The following is a 20,628-nucleotide window of genomic DNA, read 5'->3' on the forward strand; positions in this document are numbered from 1 at the left end:
CACACCCATCCTTCTGTATGGCAGCGAGGTGTGGGGCCCTGTAACATACCCAGACCCCACACACCCATCCTTCTGTATGGCAGCGAGGTGTGGGGCCCTGTAACATACCCAGACACCACACACCCATCCTTCTGTATGGCAGCGAGGTGTGGGGCCCTGTAACATACCCAGACACCACACACCCATCCTTCTGTATGGCAGCGAGGTGTGGGGCCCTGTAACATACCCAGACCCCACACACCCATCCTTCTGTATGGCAGCGAGGTGTGGGGTCCTGTAATATACCCAGATACCACACACCCATCCTTCTGTATGGCAGCGAGGTGTGGGGTCCTGTAACATACCCAGACTCCACACACCCATCCTTCTGTATGGCAGCGAGGTGTGGGGCCCTGTAACATACCCAGACCCCACACACCCATCCTTCTGTATGGCAGCGAGGTGTGGGGCCCTGTAACATACCCAGACCCCACACACCCATCCTTCTGTATGGCAGCGAGGTGTGGGGCCCTGTAACATACCCAGACTCCACACACCCATCCTTCTGTATGGCAGCGAGATGTGGGGCCCTGTAACATACCCAGACTCCACACACCCATCCTTCTGTATGGCAGCGAGGTGTGGGGTCCTGTAACATACCCAGACTCCACACACCCATCCTTCTGTATGGCAGCGAGGTGTGGGGCCCTGTAACATACCCAGACTCCACACACCCATCCTTCTGTATGGCAGCGAGGTGTGGGGCCCTGTAACATACCCAGACCCAACACACACATCCTTCTGTATGGCAGCGAGGTGTGGGGCCCTGTAACATACCCAGACCCCACACACCCATCCTTCTGTACGGCAGCGAGGTGTGGGGCCCTGTAACATACCCAGACCCCACACACCCATCCTTCTGTACGGCAGCGAGGTGTGGGGCCCTGTAACATACCCAGACACCACACCCATCCTTCTGTACGGCAGCGAGGTGTGTGGTCCTGTAACGTACCCAGACCCCACACACCCATCCTTCTGTACGGCAGCGAGGTGTGGGGCCCTGTAACGTACCCAGACCCCACACACCCATCCTTCTGTATGGCAGCGAGGTGTGGGGCCCTGTAACATACCCAGACACCACACACCCATCCTTCTGTATGGCAGCGAGGTGTGGGGCCCTGTAACGTACCCAGACCCCACACACCCATCCTTCTGTATGGCAGCGAGGTGTGGGGCCCTGTAACGTACCCAGACCCCACACACCCATCCTTCTGTATGGCAGCGAGGTGTGGGGCCCTGTAACATACCCAGACCCCACACACCCATCCTTCTGTATGGCAGCGAGGTGTGGGGCCCTGTAACATACCCAGACCCCACACACCCATCCTTCTGTATGGCAGCGAGGTGTGGGGTCCTGTAACGTACCCAGACCCCACACACCCATCCTTCTGTATGGCAGCGAGGTGTGGGGCGCTGTAACATACCCAGACTCCACACACCCATCCTTCTGTATGGCAACGCGGTGTGGGGTCCTGTAACATACCCAGACCCCACACACCCATCCTTCTGTGTGGCAGCGAGGTGTGGGGCCCTGTAACATACCCAGACCCCACACACCCATCCTTCTGTATGGCAGCGAGGTGTGGGGCCCTGTAACGTACCCAGACCCCACACACCCATCCTTCTGTACGGCAGCGAGGTGTGGGGCCCTGTAACATACCCAGACCCCACACACCCATCCTTCTGTATGGCAGCGAGGTGTGGGGCCCTGTAACATACCCAGACTCCACACACCCATCCTTCTGTATGGCAGCGAGGTGTGGGGCCCTGTAACATACCCAGACCCCACACACCCATCCTTCTGTCTGGCAGCGAGGTGTGGGGCCCTGTAACATACCCAGACACCACACACCCATCCTTCTGTATGGCAGCGAGATGTGGGGCCCTGTAACATACCCAGACTCCACACACCCATCCTTCTGTATGGCAGCGAGGTGTGGGGCCCTGTAACATACCCAGACCCCACACACCCATCCTTCTGTATGGCAGCGAGGTGTGGGGTCCTGTAACATACCCAGACCCCACACACCCATCCTTCTGTATGGCAGCGAGGTGTGGGGACCTGTAACATACCCAGACCCCACACACCCATCCTTCTGTATGGCAGCGAGGTGTGGGGCCCTGTAACATACCCAGACTCCACACACCCATCCTTCTGTATGGCAACGAGGTGTGGGGTCCTGTAACATACCCAGACTCCACACACCCATCCTTCTGTATGGCAGCGAGGTGTGGGGCCCTGTAACATACCCAGACCCCACACACCCATCCTTCTGTATGGCAGCGAGGTGTGGGGCCCTGTAACATACCCAGACTCCACACACCCATCCTTCTGTATGGCAGCGAGGTGTGGGGCCCTGTAACATACCCAGGCTCCACACACCCATCCTTCTGTATGGCAGCGAGGTGTGGGGTCCTGTAACGTACCCAGACCCCACACACCCATCCTTCTGTATGGCAGCGAGGTGTGGGGCCCTGTAACATACCCAGACTCCACACACCCATCCTTCTGTATGGCAACGAGGTGTGGGGTCCTGTAACATACCCAGACTCCACACACCCATCCTTCTGTATGGCAGCGAGGTGTGGGGCCCTGTAACATACCCAGACCCCACACACCCATCCTTCTGTATGGCAGCGAGGTGTGGGGCCCTGTAACATACCCAGACTCCAGACACCCATCCTTCTGTATGGCAGCGAGGTGTGGGGCCCTGTGACATACCCAGACCCCACACACCCATCCTTCTGTATGGCAGCGAGGTGTGGGGCCCTGTAACATACCCAGACCCCACACACCCATCCTTCTGTATGGCAGCGAGGTGTGGGGCCCTGTAACATACCCAGACCCCACACACCCATCCTTCTGTATGGCAGCGAGGTGTGGGGCCCTGTAACATACCCAGACCCCACACACCCATCCTTCTGTATGGCAGCGAGGTGTGGGGCCCTGTAACATACCCAGACCCCACACACCCATCCTTCTGTATGGCAGCGAGGTGTGGGGCCCTGTAACATACCCAGACCCCACACACCCATCCTTCTGTATGGCAGCGAGGTGTGGGGCCCTGTAACATACCCAGACCCCACACACCCATCCTTCTGTATGGCAGCGAGGTGTGGGGCCCTGTAACATACCCAGACTCCACACACCCATCCTTCTGTATGGCAGCGAGGTGTGGGGTCCTGTAACATACCCAGACTCCACACACCCATCCTTCTGTATGGCAGCGAGGTGTGGGGCCCTGTAACATACCCAGACCCCACACACCCATCCTTCTGTATGGCAGCGAGGTGTGGGGCCCTGTAACATACCCAGACTCCACACACCCATCCTTCTGTATGGCAGCAAGGTGTGGGGCCCTGTAACATACCCAGACTCCACACACCCATCCTTCTGTATGGCAGCGAGGTGTGGGGTCCTGTAACATACCCAGACTCCACACACCCATCCTTCTGTATGGCAGCGAGGTGTGGGGCCCTGTAACGTACCCAGACATCACACACCTATCCTTCTGTATGGCAGCGAGGTGTGGGGTCCTGTAACATACCCAGACCCCACACACCCATCCTTCTGTATGGCAGCGAGGTGTGGGGCCCTGTAACATACCCAGACCCCACACACCCATCCTTCTGTATGGCAGCGAGGTGTGGGGCCCTGTAACATACCCAGACCCCACACACCCATCCTTCTGTATGGCAGCGAGGTGTGGGGTCCTGTAACATACCCAGACTCCACACACCCATCCTTCTGTATGGCAGCGAGGTGTGGGGCCCTGTAACGTACCCAGACATCACACACCCATCCTTCTGTATGGCAGCGAGGTGTGGGGTCCTGTAACATACCCAGACCCCACACACCCATCCTTCTGTATGGCAGCGAGGTGTGGGGCCCTGTAACATACCCAGACCCCACACACCCATCCTTCTGTATGGCAGCGAGGTGTGGGGCCCTGTAACATACCCAGACTCCACACACCCATCCTTCTGTATGGCAGCGAGGTGTGGGGTCCTGTAACATACCCAGACTCCACACACCCATCCTTCTGTATGGCAGCGAGGTGTGGGGCCCTGTAACATACCCAGACCCCACACACCCATCCTTCTGTATGGCAGCGAGGTGTGGGGCCCTGTAACATACCCAGACTCCACACACCCATCCTTCTGTATGGCAGCAAGGTGTGGGGCCCTGTAACATACCCAGACTCCACACACCCATCCTTCTGTATGGCAGCGAGGTGTGGGGTCCTGTAACATACCCAGACTCCACACACCCATCCTTCTGTATGGCAGCGAGGTGTGGGGCCCTGTAACGTACCCAGACATCACACACCCATCCTTCTGTATGGCAGCGAGGTGTGGGGTCCTGTAACATACCCAGACCCCACACACCCATCCTTCTGTATGGCAGCGAGGTGTGGGGCCCTGTAACATACCCAGACCCCACACACCCATCCTTCTGTATGGCAGCGAGGTGTGGGGCCCTGTAACATACCCAGACCCCACACACCCATCCTTCTGTATGGCAGCGAGGTGTGGGGTCCTGTAACATACCCAGACTCCACACACCCATCCTTCTGTATGGCAGCGAGGTGTGGGGCCCTGTAACGTACCCAGACATCACACACCCATCCTTCTGTATGGCAGCGAGGTGTGGGGTCCTGTAACATACCCAGACCCCACACACCCATCCTTCTGTATGGCAGCGAGGTGTGGGGCCCTGTAACATACCCAGACCCCACACACCCATCCTTCTGTATGGCAGCGAGGTGTGGGGCCCTGTAACATACCCAGACCCCACACACCCATCCTTCTGTATGGCAGCGAGGTGTGGGGCCCTGTAACATACCCAGACCCCACACACCCATCCTTCTGTATGGCAGCGAGGTGTGGGGCCCTGTAACATACCCAGACTCCACACACCCATCCTTCTGTATGGCAGCGAGGTGTGGGGTCCTGTAACATACCCAGACTCCACACACCCATCCTTCTGTATGGCAGCGAGGTGTGGGGCCCTGTAACATACCCAGACCCCACACACCCATCCTTCTGTATGGCAGCGAGGTGTGGGGCCCTGTAACATACCCAGACTCCACACACCCATCCTTCTGTATGGCAGCAAGGTGTGGGGCCCTGTAACATACCCAGACTCCACACACCCATCCTTCTGTATGGCAGCGAGGTGTGGGGTCCTGTAACATACCCAGACTCCACACACCCATCCTTCTGTATGGCAGCGAGGTGTGGGGCCCTGTAACGTACCCAGACATCACACACCCATCCTTCTGTATGGCAGCGAGGTGTGGGGTCCTGTAACATACCCAGACCCCACACACCCATCCTTCTGTATGGCAGCGAGGTGTGGGGCCCTGTAACATACCCAGACCCCACACACCCATCCTTCTGTATGGCAGCGAGGTGTGGGGCCCTGTAACATACCCAGACCCCACACACCCATCCTTCTGTATGGCAGCGAGGTGTGGGGTCCTGTAACATACCCAGACTCCACACACCCATCCTTCTGTATGGCAGCGAGGTGTGGGGCCCTGTAACGTACCCAGACATCACACACCCATCCTTCTGTATGGCAGCGAGGTGTGGGGTCCTGTAACATACCCAGACTCCACACACCCATCCTTCTGTATGGCAGCGAGGTGTGGGGCCCTGTAACATACCCAGACCCCACACACCCATCCTTCTGTATGGCAGCGAGGTGTGGGGTCCTGTAACATACCCAGACCCCACACACCCATCCTTCTGTATGGCAGCGAGGTGTGGGGCCCTGTAACGTATCCAGACTCCACACACCCATCCTTCTGTATGGCAGCGAGGTGTGGGGTCCTGTAACATATCCAGACTCCACACACCCATCCTTCTGTATGGCAGCGAGGTGTGGGGCCCTGTAACATACCCAGACCCCACACACCCATCCTTCTGTATGGCAGCGAGGTGTGGGGCCCTGTAACATACCCAGACGCCACACACCCATCCTTCTGTATGGCAGCGAGGTGTGGGGCCCTGTAACATACCCAGACCCCACACACCCATCCTTCTGTATGGCAGCGAGGTGTGGGGCCCTGTAACATACCCAGACGCCACACACCCATCCTTCTGTATTGCAGCGAGGTGTGGGGCCCTGTAACATACCCAGATCCCACACACCCATCCTTCTGTATTGCAGCGAGGTGTGGGGCCCTGTAACATACCCAGATCCCACACACCCATCCTTCTGTATGGCAGCGAGGTGTGGGGCCCTGTAACATACCCAGACGCCACACACCCATCCTTCTGTATGGCAGCGAGGTGTGGGGTCCTGTAACATACCCAAACTCCTCACACCCATCCTTCTGTATGGCAGCGAGGTGTGGGGCCCTGTAACATACCCAGACTCCACACACCCATCCTTCTGTATGGCAGCGAGGTGTGGGGCCCTGTAACATACCCAGACCCCACACACCCATCCTTCTGTATGGCAGCGAGGTGTGGGGCCCTGTAACATACCCAGACTCCACACACCCATCCTTCTGTATGGCAGCGAGGTGTGGGGCCCTGTAACATACCCAGACTCCACACACCCATCCTTCTGTATGGCAGCGAGGTGTGGGGCCCTGTAACATACCCAGACTCCACACACCCATCCTTCTGTACGGCAGCGAGGTGTGGGGCCCTGTAACATACCCAGACCCCACACACCCATCCTTCTGTACGGCAGCGAGGTGTGGGGCGCTGTAACATACCCAGACACCACACACCCATCCTTCTGTACGGCAGCGAGGTGTGGGGCCCTGTAACATACCCAGACCCCACACACCCATCCTTCTGTATGGCAGCGAGGTGTGGGGTCCTGTAACATATCCAGACTCCACACACCCATCCTTCTGTATGGCAGCGAGGTGTGGGGCCCTGTAACATACCCAGACCCCACACACCCATCCTTCTGTATGGCAGCGAGGTGTGGGGCCGTGTAACATACCCAGACGCCACACACCCATCCTTCTGTATGGCAGCGAGGTGTGGGGCCCTGTAACATACCCAGACCCCACACACCCATCCTTCTGTATGGCAGCGAGGTGTGGGGCCCTGTAACATATCCAGACTCCACACACCCATCCTTCTGTATGGCAGCGAGGTGTGGGGCCCTGTAACATACCCAGACCCCACACACCCATCCTTCTGTATGGCAGCGAGGTGTGGGGCCCTGTAACATACCCAGACCCCACACACCCATCCTTCTGTATTGCAGCGAGGTGTGGGGCCCTGTAACATACCCAGACCCCACACACCCATCCTTCTGTATGGCAGCGAGGTGTGGGGCCCTGTAACATACCCAGACGCCACACACCCATCCTTCTGTATGGCAGCGAGGTGTGGGGCCCTGTAACATACCCAGACCCCACACACCCATCCTTCTGCATGGCAGCGAGGTGTGGGGCCCTGTAACATACCCAGACTCCACACACCCATCCTTCTGTATGGCAGCGAGGTGTGGGGCCCTGTAACATACCCAGGCTCCACACACCCATCCTTCTGTATGGCAGCGAGGTGTGGGGCCCTGTAACATACCCAGACTCCACACACCCATCCTTCTGTACGGCAGCGAGGTGTGGGGCCCTGTAACATACCCAGACCCCACACACCCATCCTTCTGTACGGCAGCGAGGTGTGGTGCGCTTTAACATACCCAGACACCACACACCCATCCTTCTGTACGGCAGCGAGGTGTGGGGCCCTGTAACATACCCAGACTCCACACACCCATCCTTCTGTATGGCAGCGAGGTTTGGGGCCCTGTGACATACCCAGACTCCACACACCCATCCTTCTGTATGGCAGCGAGGTGTGGGGCCCTGTAACATACCCAGACTCCACACACCCATCCTTCTGTATGGCAGCGAGGTTTGGGGCCCTGTAACATACCCAGATACCACACACCCATCCTTCTGTACGGCAGCGAGGTGTGGGGCCCTGTAACGTACCCAGACCCCACACACCCATCCTTCTGTACGGCAGCGAGGTGTGGGGCCCTGTAACGTACCCAGACCCCACACACCCATCCTTCTGTATGGCAGCGAGGTGTGGGGCCCTGTGACATACCCAGACCCCACACACCCATCCTTCTGTATGGCAGCGAGGTGTGGGGCGCTGTAACATACCCAGACACCACACCCATCCTTCTGTATGGCAGCGAGGTTTGGGGCCCTGTAACATACCCAGACTCCACACACCCATCCTTCTGTATGGCAGCGAGGTGTGGGGCCCTGTAACATACCCAGACTCCACACACCCATCCTTCTGTATGGCAGCGAGGTGTGGGGCCCTGTAACATACCCAGACCCCACACACCCATCCTTCTGTATGGCAGCGAGGTGTGGGGCGCTGTAACATACCCAGACACCACACCCATCCTTCTGTATGGCAGAGAGGTTTGGGGCCCTGTGACATACCCAGACTCCACACACCCATCGTTCTGTATGGCAGCGAGGTGTGGGGCCCTGTAACATACCCAGACTCCACACACCCATCCTTCTGTATGGCAGCGAGGTTTGGGGCCCTGTAACATACCCAGATACCACACACCCATCCTTCTGTACGGCAGCGAGATGTGGGGCCCTGTAACATACCCAGACCCCACACACCCATCCTTCTGTATGGCAGCGAGGTGTGGGGCCCTGTAACGTACCCAGACTCCACACACCCATCCTTCTGTATGGCAGCGAGGTGTGGGGCCTTGTAACATACCCAGACTCCACACATCCATCCTTCTGTATGGCAGCGAGGTTTGGGGCCCTGTAACATACCCAGACTCCACACACCCTTCCTTCTGTATGGCAGCGAGGTGTGGGGCCCTGTAACATACCCAGACCCCACACACCCATCCTTCTGTATGGCAGCGAGGTGTGGGGTCCTGTAACATACCCAGACTCCACACACCCATCCTTCTGTATGGCAGCGAGGTGTGGGGCCCTGTAACATACCCAGACTCCACACACCCTTCCTTCTGTATGGCAGCGAGGTGTGCGGCCCTGTAACATACCCAGACTCCACACACCCATCCTTCTGTATGGCAGCGAGGTGTGGGGCCCTGTAACATACCCAGACTCCACACACCCATCCTTCTGTACGGCAGCGAGGTGTGGGGCCCTGTAACGTACCCAGACCCCACACACCCATCCTTCTGTACGGCAGCGAGGTGTGGGGCCCTGTAACGTACCCAGACCCCACACACCCATCCTTCTGTATGGCAGCGAGGTGTGGGGCCCTGTGACATACCCAGACCCCACACACCCATCCTTCTGTATGGCAGCGAGGTGTGGGGCGCTGTAACATACCCAGACACCACACCCATCCTTCTGTATGGCAGCGAGGTTTGGGGCCCTGTAACATACCCAGACTCCACACACCCATCCTTCTGTATGGCAGCGAGGTGTGGGGCCCTGTAACATACCCAGACTCCACACACCCATCCTTCTGTATGGCAGCGAGGTGTGGGGCCCTGTAACATACCCAGACCCCACACACCCATCCTTCTGTATGGCAGCGAGGTGTGGGGCGCTGTAACATACCCAGACACCACACCCATCCTTCTGTATGGCAGAGAGGTTTGGGGCCCTGTGACATACCCAGACTCCACACACCCATCGTTCTGTATGGCAGCGAGGTGTGGGGCCCTGTAACATACCCAGACTCCACACACCCATCCTTCTGTATGGCAGCGAGGTTTGGGGCCCTGTAACATACCCAGATACCACACACCCATCCTTCTGTACGGCAGCGAGATGTGGGGCCCTGTAACATACCCAGACCCCACACACCCATCCTTCTGTATGGCAGCGAGGTGTGGGGCCCTGTAACGTACCCAGACTCCACACACCCATCCTTCTGTATGGCAGCGAGGTGTGGGGCCTTGTAACATACCCAGACTCCACACATCCATCCTTCTGTATGGCAGCGAGGTTTGGGGCCCTGTAACATACCCAGACTCCACACACCCTTCCTTCTGTATGGCAGCGAGGTGTGGGGCCCTGTAACATACCCAGACCCCACACACCCATCCTTCTGTATGGCAGCGAGGTGTGGGGTCCTGTAACATACCCAGACTCCACACACCCATCCTTCTGTATGGCAGCGAGGTGTGGGGCCCTGTAACATACCCAGACTCCACACACCCTTCCTTCTGTATGGCAGCGAGGTGTGCGGCCCTGTAACATACCCAGACTCCACACACCCATCCTTCTGTATGGCAGCGAGGTGTGGGGTCCTGTAACATACCCAGACTCCACACACCCATCCTTCTGTATGGCAGCGAGGTGTGGGGCCCTGTAACGTACCCAGACATCACACACCCATCCTTCTGTATGGCAGCGAGGTGTGGGGTCCTGTAACATACCCAGACCCCACACACCCATCCTTCTGTATGGCAGCGAGGTGTGGGGCCCTGTAACATACCCAGACCCCACACACCCATCCTTCTGTATGGCAGCGAGGTGTGGGGCCCTGTAACATACCCAGACCCCACACACCCATCCTTCTGTATGGCAGCGAGGTGTGGGGTCCTGTAACATACCCAGACTCCACACACCCATCCTTCTGTATGGCAGCGAGGTGTGGGGCCCTGTAACGTACCCAGACATCACACACCCATCCTTCTGTATGGCAGCGAGGTGTGGGGTCCTGTAACATACCCAGACTCCACACACCCATCCTTCTGTATGGCAGCGAGGTGTGGGGCCCTGTAACATACCCAGACCCCACACACCCATCCTTCTGTATGGCAGCGAGGTGTGGGGTCCTGTAACATACCCAGACCCCACACACCCATCCTTCTGTATGGCAGCGAGGTGTGGGGCCCTGTAATGTATCCAGACTCCACACACCCATCCTTCTGTATGGCAGCGAGGTGTGGGGTCCTGTAACATATCCAGACTCCACACACCCATCCTTCTGTATGGCAGCGAGGTGTGGGGCCCTGTAACATACCCAGACCCCACACACCCATCCTTCTGTATGGCAGCGAGGTGTGGGGCCCTGTAACATACCCAGACGCCACACACCCATCCTTCTGTATGGCAGCGAGGTGTGGGGCCCTGTAACATACCCAGACCCCACACACCCATCCTTCTGTATGGCAGCGAGGTGTGGGGCCCTGTAACATACCCAGACGCCACACACCCATCCTTCTGTATTGCAGCGAGGTGTGGGGCCCTGTAACATACCCAGATCCCACACACCCATCCTTCTGTATTGCAGCGAGGTGTGGGGCCCTGTAACATACCCAGATCCCACACACCCATCCTTCTGTATGGCAGCGAGGTGTGGGGCCCTGTAACATACCCAGACGCCACACACCCATCCTTCTGTATGGCAGCGAGGTGTGGGGTCCTGTAACATACCCAAACTCCTCACACCCATCCTTCTGTATGGCAGCGAGGTGTGGGGCCCTGTAACATACCCAGACTCCACACACCCATCCTTCTGTATGGCAGCGAGGTGTGGGGCCCTGTAACATACCCAGACCCCACACACCCATCCTTCTGTATGGCAGCGAGGTGTGGGGCCCTGTAACATACCCAGACTCCACACACCCATCCTTCTGTATGGCAGCGAGGTGTGGGGCCCTGTAACATACCCAGACTCCACACACCCATCCTTCTGTATGGCAGCGAGGTGTGGGGCCCTGTAACATACCCAGACTCCACACACCCATCCTTCTGTACGGCAGCGAGGTGTGGGGCCCTGTAACATACCCAGACCCCACACACCCATCCTTCTGTACGGCAGCGAGGTGTGGGGCGCTGTAACATACCCAGACACCACACACCCATCCTTCTGTACGGCAGCGAGGTGTGGGGCCCTGTAACATACCCAGACCCCACACACCCATCCTTCTGTATGGCAGCGAGGTGTGGGGCCCTGTAACATACCCAGACCCCACACACCCATCCTTCTGTATGGCAGCGAGGTGTGGGGTCCTGTAACATATCCAGACTCCACACACCCATCCTTCTGTATGGCAGCGAGGTGTGGGGCCCTGTAACATACCCAGACCCCACACACCCATCCTTCTGTATGGCAGCGAGGTGTGGGGCCGTGTAACATACCCAGACGCCACACACCCATCCTTCTGTATGGCAGCGAGGTGTGGGGCCCTGTAACATACCCAGACCCCACACACCCATCCTTCTGTATGGCAGCGAGGTGTGGGGCCCTGTAACATATCCAGACTCCACACACCCATCCTTCTGTATGGCAGCGAGGTGTGGGGCCCTGTAACATACCCAGACCCCACACACCCATCCTTCTGTATGGCAGCGAGGTGTGGGGCCCTGTAACATACCCAGACCCCACACACCCATCCTTCTGTATTGCAGCGAGGTGTGGGGCCCTGTAACATACCCAGACCCCACACACCCATCCTTCTGTATGGCAGCGAGGTGTGGGGCCCTGTAACATACCCAGACGCCACACACCCATCCTTCTGTATGGCAGCGAGGTGTGGGGCCCTGTAACATACCCAGACCCCACACACCCATCCTTCTGCATGGCAGCGAGGTGTGGGGCCCTGTAACATACCCAGACTCCACACACCCATCCTTCTGTATGGCAGCGAGGTGTGGGGCCCTGTAACATACCCAGGCTCCACACACCCATCCTTCTGTATGGCAGCGAGGTGTGGGGCCCTGTAACATACCCAGACTCCACACACCCATCCTTCTGTACGGCAGCGAGGTGTGGGGCCCTGTAACATACCCAGACCCCACACACCCATCCTTCTGTACGGCAGCGAGGTGTGGTGCGCTTTAACATACCCAGACACCACACACCCATCCTTCTGTACGGCAGCGAGGTGTGGGGCCCTGTAACATACCCAGACTCCACACACCCATCCTTCTGTATGGCAGCGAGGTTTGGGGCCCTGTGACATACCCAGACTCCACACACCCATCCTTCTGTATGGCAGCGAGGTGTGGGGCCCTGTAACATACCCAGACTCCACACACCCATCCTTCTGTATGGCAGCGAGGTTTGGGGCCCTGTAACATACCCAGATACCACACACCCATCCTTCTGTACGGCAGCGAGGTGTGGGGCCCTGTAACGTACCCAGACCCCACACACCCATCCTTCTGTACGGCAGCGAGGTGTGGGGCCCTGTAACGTACCCAGACCCCACACACCCATCCTTCTGTATGGCAGCGAGGTGTGGGGCCCTGTGACATACCCAGACCCCACACACCCATCCTTCTGTATGGCAGCGAGGTGTGGGGCGCTGTAACATACCCAGACACCACACCCATCCTTCTGTATGGCAGCGAGGTTTGGGGCCCTGTAACATACCCAGACTCCACACACCCATCCTTCTGTATGGCAGCGAGGTGTGGGGCCCTGTAACATACCCAGACTCCACACACCCATCCTTCTGTATGGCAGCGAGGTGTGGGGCCCTGTAACATACCCAGACCCCACACACCCATCCTTCTGTATGGCAGCGAGGTGTGGGGCGCTGTAACATACCCAGACACCACACCCATCCTTCTGTATGGCAGAGAGGTTTGGGGCCCTGTGACATACCCAGACTCCACACACCCATCGTTCTGTATGGCAGCGAGGTGTGGGGCCCTGTAACATACCCAGACTCCACACACCCATCCTTCTGTATGGCAGCGAGGTTTGGGGCCCTGTAACATACCCAGATACCACACACCCATCCTTCTGTACGGCAGCGAGATGTGGGGCCCTGTAACATACCCAGACCCCACACACCCATCCTTCTGTATGGCAGCGAGGTGTGGGGCCCTGTAACGTACCCAGACTCCACACACCCATCCTTCTGTATGGCAGCGAGGTGTGGGGCCTTGTAACATACCCAGACTCCACACATCCATCCTTCTGTATGGCAGCGAGGTTTGGGGCCCTGTAACATACCCAGACTCCACACACCCTTCCTTCTGTATGGCAGCGAGGTGTGGGGCCCTGTAACATACCCAGACCCCACACACCCATCCTTCTGTATGGCAGCGAGGTGTGGGGTCCTGTAACATACCCAGACTCCACACACCCATCCTTCTGTATGGCAGCGAGGTGTGGGGCCCTGTAACATACCCAGACTCCACACACCCTTCCTTCTGTATGGCAGCGAGGTGTGCGGCCCTGTAACATACCCAGACTCCACACACCCATCCTTCTGTATGGCAGCGAGGTGTGGGGCCCTGTAACATACCCAGACTCCACACACCCATCCTTCTGTACGGCAGCGAGGTGTGGGGCCCTGTAACGTACCCAGACCCCACACACCCATCCTTCTGTACGGCAGCGAGGTGTGGGGCCCTGTAACGTACCCAGACCCCACACACCCATCCTTCTGTATGGCAGCGAGGTGTGGGGCCCTGTGACATACCCAGACCCCACACACCCATCCTTCTGTATGGCAGCGAGGTGTGGGGCGCTGTAACATACCCAGACACCACACCCATCCTTCTGTATGGCAGCGAGGTTTGGGGCCCTGTAACATACCCAGACTCCACACACCCATCCTTCTGTATGGCAGCGAGGTGTGGGGCCCTGTAACATACCCAGACTCCACACACCCATCCTTCTGTATGGCAGCGAGGTGTGGGGCCCTGTAACATACCCAGACCCCACACACCCATCCTTCTGTATGGCAGCGAGGTGTGGGGCGCTGTAACATACCCAGACACCACACCCATCCTTCTGTATGGCAGAGAGGTTTGGGGCCCTGTGACATACCCAGACTCCACACACCCATCGTTCTGTATGGCAGCGAGGTGTGGGGCCCTGTAACATACCCAGACTCCACACACCCATCCTTCTGTATGGCAGCGAGGTTTGGGGCCCTGTAACATACCCAGATACCACACACCCATCCTTCTGTACGGCAGCGAGATGTGGGGCCCTGTAACATACCCAGACCCCACACACCCATCCTTCTGTATGGCAGCGAGGTGTGGGGCCCTGTAACGTACCCAGACTCCACACACCCATCCTTCTGTATGGCAGCGAGGTGTGGGGCCTTGTAACATACCCAGACTCCACACATCCATCCTTCTGTATGGCAGCGAGGTTTGGGGCCCTGTAACATACCCAGACTCCACACACCCTTCCTTCTGTATGGCAGCGAGGTGTGGGGCCCTGTAACATACCCAGACCCCACACACCCATCCTTCTGTATGGCAGCGAGGTGTGGGGTCCTGTAACATACCCAGACTCCACACACCCATCCTTCTGTATGGCAGCGAGGTGTGGGGCCCTGTAACATACCCAGACTCCACACACCCTTCCTTCTGTATGGCAGCGAGGTGTGCGGCCCTGTAACATACCCAGACTCCACACACCCATCCTTCTGTATGGCAGCGAGGTGTGGGGCCCTGTAACATACCCAGACTCCACACACCCATCCTTCTGTATGGTAGCGAGGTGTGGGGCCCTGTAACGTACCCAGACTCCACACACCCATCCTTCTGTATGGCAGCGAGGTGTGGGGCCCTGTAACATACCCAGACCCCACACACCCATCCTTCTGTACGGCAGCGAGGTGTGGGGCGCTGTAACATACCCAGACCCCACACACCCATCCTTCTGTATGGCAGCGAGGTGTGGGGCCCTGTAACATACCCAGACCCCACACACCCATCCTTCTGTATGGCAGCGAGGTTTGGGGCCCTGTAACATACCCAGACCCCACACACCCATCCTTCTGTATGGCAGCGAGTTGTGGGGCCCTGTAACATACCCAGACCCCACACACCCATCCTTCTGTGTGGCAGCGAGGTGTGGGGCCCTGTAACATACCCAGACTCCACACACCCATCCTTCTGTATGGCAGCGAGGTGTGGGGCCCTGTAACATACCCAGACCCCACACACCCATCCTTCTGTATGGCAGCGAGGTGTGGGGCCCTGTAACATACCCAGACCCCACACACCCATCCTTCTGTATGGCAGCGAGGTGTGGGGCCCTGTAACATACCCAGACCCCACACACCCATCCTTCTGTATGGCAGCGAGGTGTGGGGTCCTGTAACATACCCAGACTCCACAAAATGGGATACCAGCCCAACAGAAATACTGCATCTGGAATTCTGCAAACACCTTCTCCAAGTACACAGGAGTACTGTACATCAAACAATGCATGCCGGGCTGAGCTGGGCCGCTTTCCTCTACTGCTCACGGTACAGAAGAGAGCACTGACATTCTGGGCCCACCTAAACACCAGCCATCCACAGTCTTACTGCTACAGAGCAATGCAAAGTCAGGACCTCCCCACTAAACCCTGTGCCATCAAACAACTTGTCCTCTCACTCCAAGGACAAAACCCCACACAGATTAACAACCTGCCGAAAAAACAAGTCAACTCAATCGCCAACGAAATGAAGAAGCAGTATGTGACAAGATGGGAAAATGATATCCAGCGCTCAAAGAAGCTGGAGACCTACCACAGCCTACAGAGAGAATACACTCCCGCACCTACCTACTGAAGGGAAATACAGTAGGGCCCCGGGTATACGGCGGTTCCGTTCCAGGGGCCCGCCGTATAGTGAAAATCGCCGGAAAGCGGATCCGGCGATTTTCAGTTCTGTGCATGCACAGAACGGCGTTTTCGCCGTTCTGCGCATGCGCGGCCTATGGTCTGCGCGCGCAGACACCGGTCGCAACTGCCCTTTCTGCGCATGCGCGACGGAGAATCAAAGATGGCGGCCCCCTTCTTGGTGCCGCTGTATAGGAGATAGAGATTGGGGGGGAGAGATAGAGATTGGGGGGGAGAGAGAGAGATAGAGATTGGGGGGAGGAGAGATAGAGAGATAGAGATTGGGGGGAGAGAGAGATTGGGGGGAGAGATAGAGATTGGGGGAGGGAGAAATAGAGATTGGGGGGATAGATAGAGAGATAGAGATTGGGGGAGAGATAGAGAGATAGAGATGAGGGAGAGATAGAGAGGAGGGGGGAGGGAGAGATAGAGATTGGGGCGGGGAGAGATAGAGAGATAGAGATTGGGGGAGGAGAGATAGAGAGATAGAGATTGGGAGGGAGAGATAGAGATTGGGGGGAGAGATAGAGAGATAGAGATTGGGGGGAGGGAGAGAGATAGAGATTGGGGGAGGAGAGATAGAGAGATAGAGATTGGGGGGAGAGATAGAGATTGGGGGGAGAGATAGAGATTGGGGGAGGGAGAGATAGAGATTGGGGGGAGAGATAGAGAGATAGAGATTGGGGGGAGAGATAGAGAGATAGAGATTGGGAGGAGGGATAGAGAGATAGAGATTGGGGGGAGGGAGAGATAGAGATTGGGGAGAGAGATAGAGAGATAAAGATTGGGGGGAGGGAGAGATAGAGATTGGGGAGAGAGATAGAGAGATAAAGATTGGGGGAGAGATAGAGAGATAGAGATTGGGGGGAGGGAGAGAGATAGAGATTGGGGGAGGAGAGATAGAGAGATAGAGATTGGGAGGGAGAGATAGAGATTGGGGGGAGAGATAGAGATTGGGGGGAGGGAGAGATAGAGATTGGGGGGAGAGATAGAGAGATAGAGATTGGGGGGAGAGATAGAGAGATAGAGATTGGGGGAGGGAGAGATAGAGACTGTGGGGAGAGATAGAGAGATAGAGATTGGGGGGAGGGAGAGATAAAGATTGGGGGAGAGAGAGAGATAGAGATTGGGGGGAGGAGAGATAGAGATTGGGGGGGAGAGAGAGAGATAGAGATTGGGGGGGAGGAGAGATAAAGATTGGGGGGGAGAGAGACGGATAGAGACTGGGGGGAGAGATAGAGATTGGGGGGAGAGATAGAGAGATATAGAGACAGAGATTGGGGGGAGAGATAGAGAGATAGAGATTGGGGGGAGAGATAGATAGAGATTGGGGGGAGGGAGAGATAGAGATTGGGGGGGGAGAGATAGAGATTGGTGGGAGGAGAGATAGAGAGAGAGAGATTGGGGGGAGAGATAGAGAGATAGAGATTGGGGGGAGAGAGAGATAGAGATTGGGGGGAGAGAAAGAGATAGAGATTGGGGGGGGAGGAGAGATAGAGATTGGGGAGAGAGATAGAGATTGGGGGGAGGAGAGATAGAGATTGGGGGGGAGAGAGATAGAGATTGGGGGGGAGGAGAGAGAGAGAGATAGAGATTGGGGGGGAGAGATAGAGATAGAGATTGGGGGAGAGATAGAGAGATAGAGATTGGGAGAGGGGAGGAGAGATAAAGAGATAGAGATTAGGAGGGAGAGATAGAGATTGGGGGGAGAGATAGAGAGATAGAGATTGGGGGGAGGGAGAGATAGAGATTGGGGGGAGAGATAGAGAGATAGAGATTGGGGGGAGAGATAGAGATTGGGAGGAGGGAGAGATAGAGAGATAGAGATTGGGGGGAGAGATAGAGAGATAGAGATTGGGGGGAGGGAGAGATAGAGATTGGGGGTGGGAGAGATAGAGATTGGGGGAGGAGAGATAGAGATTGGGGGGGAAGAGATAGAGATTGGGGGGAGGGAGAGATAGAGATTGGGGGTGGGAGAGATAGAGATTGGGGGGAGGAGAGATAGAGAGATAGAGATTGGGGGGGAAGAGAGAGAGATAGAGATTGGGGGGAGGGAGAGATAGAGATTGGGGGTAGGAGAGATAGAGATTGGGGGGAGGGAGAGATAGAGATTGGGGGAGAGAGAGAGAGATTGGGGGGGAAGAGAGAGAGATAGAGATTGGGGAGAGAGATAGAGAGATAGAGATTGGGGGAGAGATAGAGAGATAGAGATTGGGGGAGAGATAGAGAGATAGAGATTGGGGGAGGGAGAGATAGAGATTGGGGGGAGGAGAGAGAGAGATAGAGATTAGGGGGGAGAGAGAGAGATAGAGATTGGGGGGAGAGATAGAGAGATAGAGATTGGGGGGAGGGAGAGATAGAGATTGGGGGGAGGGAGATAGAGATTGGGGGAGGGGAGATAGAGAGATAGAGATTGGGGGGAGAGAGAGAGAGAGATTGGGGGAGGAGAGATAGAGATTGGGGGGAGGAGAGATAGAGAGATAGAGATTGGGGGGAGAGAGAGAGAGAGATTGGGGGGAGGAGAGATAGAGATTGGGGGGGAAGAGAGAGAGATAGAGATTGGGGAGAGAGATAGAGATATAGAGATTGGGGGGGGGGAGAGAGAGATAGAGATTGGGGGAGAGATAGAGAGATAGAGATTGGGGGAGAGATAGAGAGATAGAGATTGGGGGGAGGAGAGAGAGAGATAGAGATTAGGGGGGAGAGAGAGAGATAGAGATTGGGGGGAGAGATAGAGAGATAGAGATTGGGGGGAGGGAGAGATAGAGATTGGGGGGAGAGATAGAGATTGGGGGGAGGAGAGATAGAGAGATAGAGATTGGGGGGAGGGAGAGATAGAGATTGGGGGGAGAGATAGAGATTGGGGGGAGGGAGAGATAGAGATTGGGGGGAGAGATAGAGATAGAGATTGGGGTGAGAGATAGAGATTGGGGGGAGGGGGGAGAAATAGAGATTGGAGGGGAGGGGGGGAGAGATAGAGATTGGGGGGAGAGATGGAGATTGGGGGGAGGGAGGGAGAGATAGAGATTGGGGGGAGGGAGAGATAGAGATTGGGGGGAGGGAGGGAGAGATAGAGATTGGAGGGAGAGATGGAGATTGGGGGGAGGGAGGGAGAGATAGAGATTGGGGGGAGGGAGAGATAGAGATTGGGGGGCGAGATAGAGATATAGATTGGGGGAGGGGGGGAGAGATAGAGATTGGGGGGAGAGATAGAGATTGGGGGAGGGGGGAGAGATAGAGAGATATAGATTGGGGGGAGAGATTTAGATTTGGAGGAGAGATAGAGAGATATAGATTGGGGGGATTGGGAAGAGATAGGGATTGGGGGGAGAGATAGAGATTGGGGGAGAGGGGGAAGAGATAGAGATTGGGGGGAGGGGGGCAGAGATAGAGATTGGGGGGAGAGATAGAGAGATATAGATTGGGGGGAGGGGGAAGAGATAGGGATTGGGGGGAGAGATAGAGATTGGGGGGAGGGGGGAGAGATAGAGATTGGGGGGAGGGGGGAGAGATAGAGATTGGTGGTTATTATTCATGAAACTGTGTCATAACTATCGCATGGAAACTCACATTGACTTTCATTTAGAGTTTACACACCAGAGTGTCCCGATCAGCACTATCATAGTTTACTGATTAAGAGAGCTGGAGACAGAGGAGAGTGGGTAAGAAAGAGAGGTCGAGGAGAGAGAGAGAGAGACGAGAGAGAGAGAGATAGAGAGAGGGAGTTAGAGAGAGATGGGAGGGGGAGAGAAAGAGCGAGAGACGGGAGAGAGAAAGAGACGGGAGGGAGGGAGATGGAAGAGAGAGAAAGAGAGAGAGAGACGGGAGGGAGGGAGAGAGATGGGAGGGAGGGAGAGAGATGGGAGGGAGGGAGAGAGACGTGAGGGAGGGAGGGAGAGAGATGGAAGAGAGAGAAAGAGAGAGAGACGGGAGGGAGAGATAGAGAGAGAGATGGGAGGAAGAGATGGGAGGGGGAGAGAAAGAGAGAAAGGGAGAGAGAGAAAGGGAGAGATAGAGAGAGAGATGGGAGGAAGAGACGGGAGGGAGAGA

At 56.7% G+C, this 20,628-nt stretch overlaps 1 pseudogene; it reads right to left on the bottom strand.

The window, feature by feature from the left end:
- The window catches only part of LOC142476651 (alpha-1,3-galactosyltransferase 2-like), a 38,452-nt pseudogene extending 18,074 nt beyond the window's left edge, over positions 1-20,378 (bottom strand).
- Between the last annotated feature and the right edge of the window lie 250 nt (positions 20,379-20,628).

Source organism: Ascaphus truei, unplaced genomic scaffold, assembly GCF_040206685.1.
Source record: "Ascaphus truei isolate aAscTru1 unplaced genomic scaffold, aAscTru1.hap1 HAP1_SCAFFOLD_1641, whole genome shotgun sequence".
Taxonomy (NCBI): domain Eukaryota; kingdom Metazoa; phylum Chordata; class Amphibia; order Anura; family Ascaphidae; genus Ascaphus; species Ascaphus truei.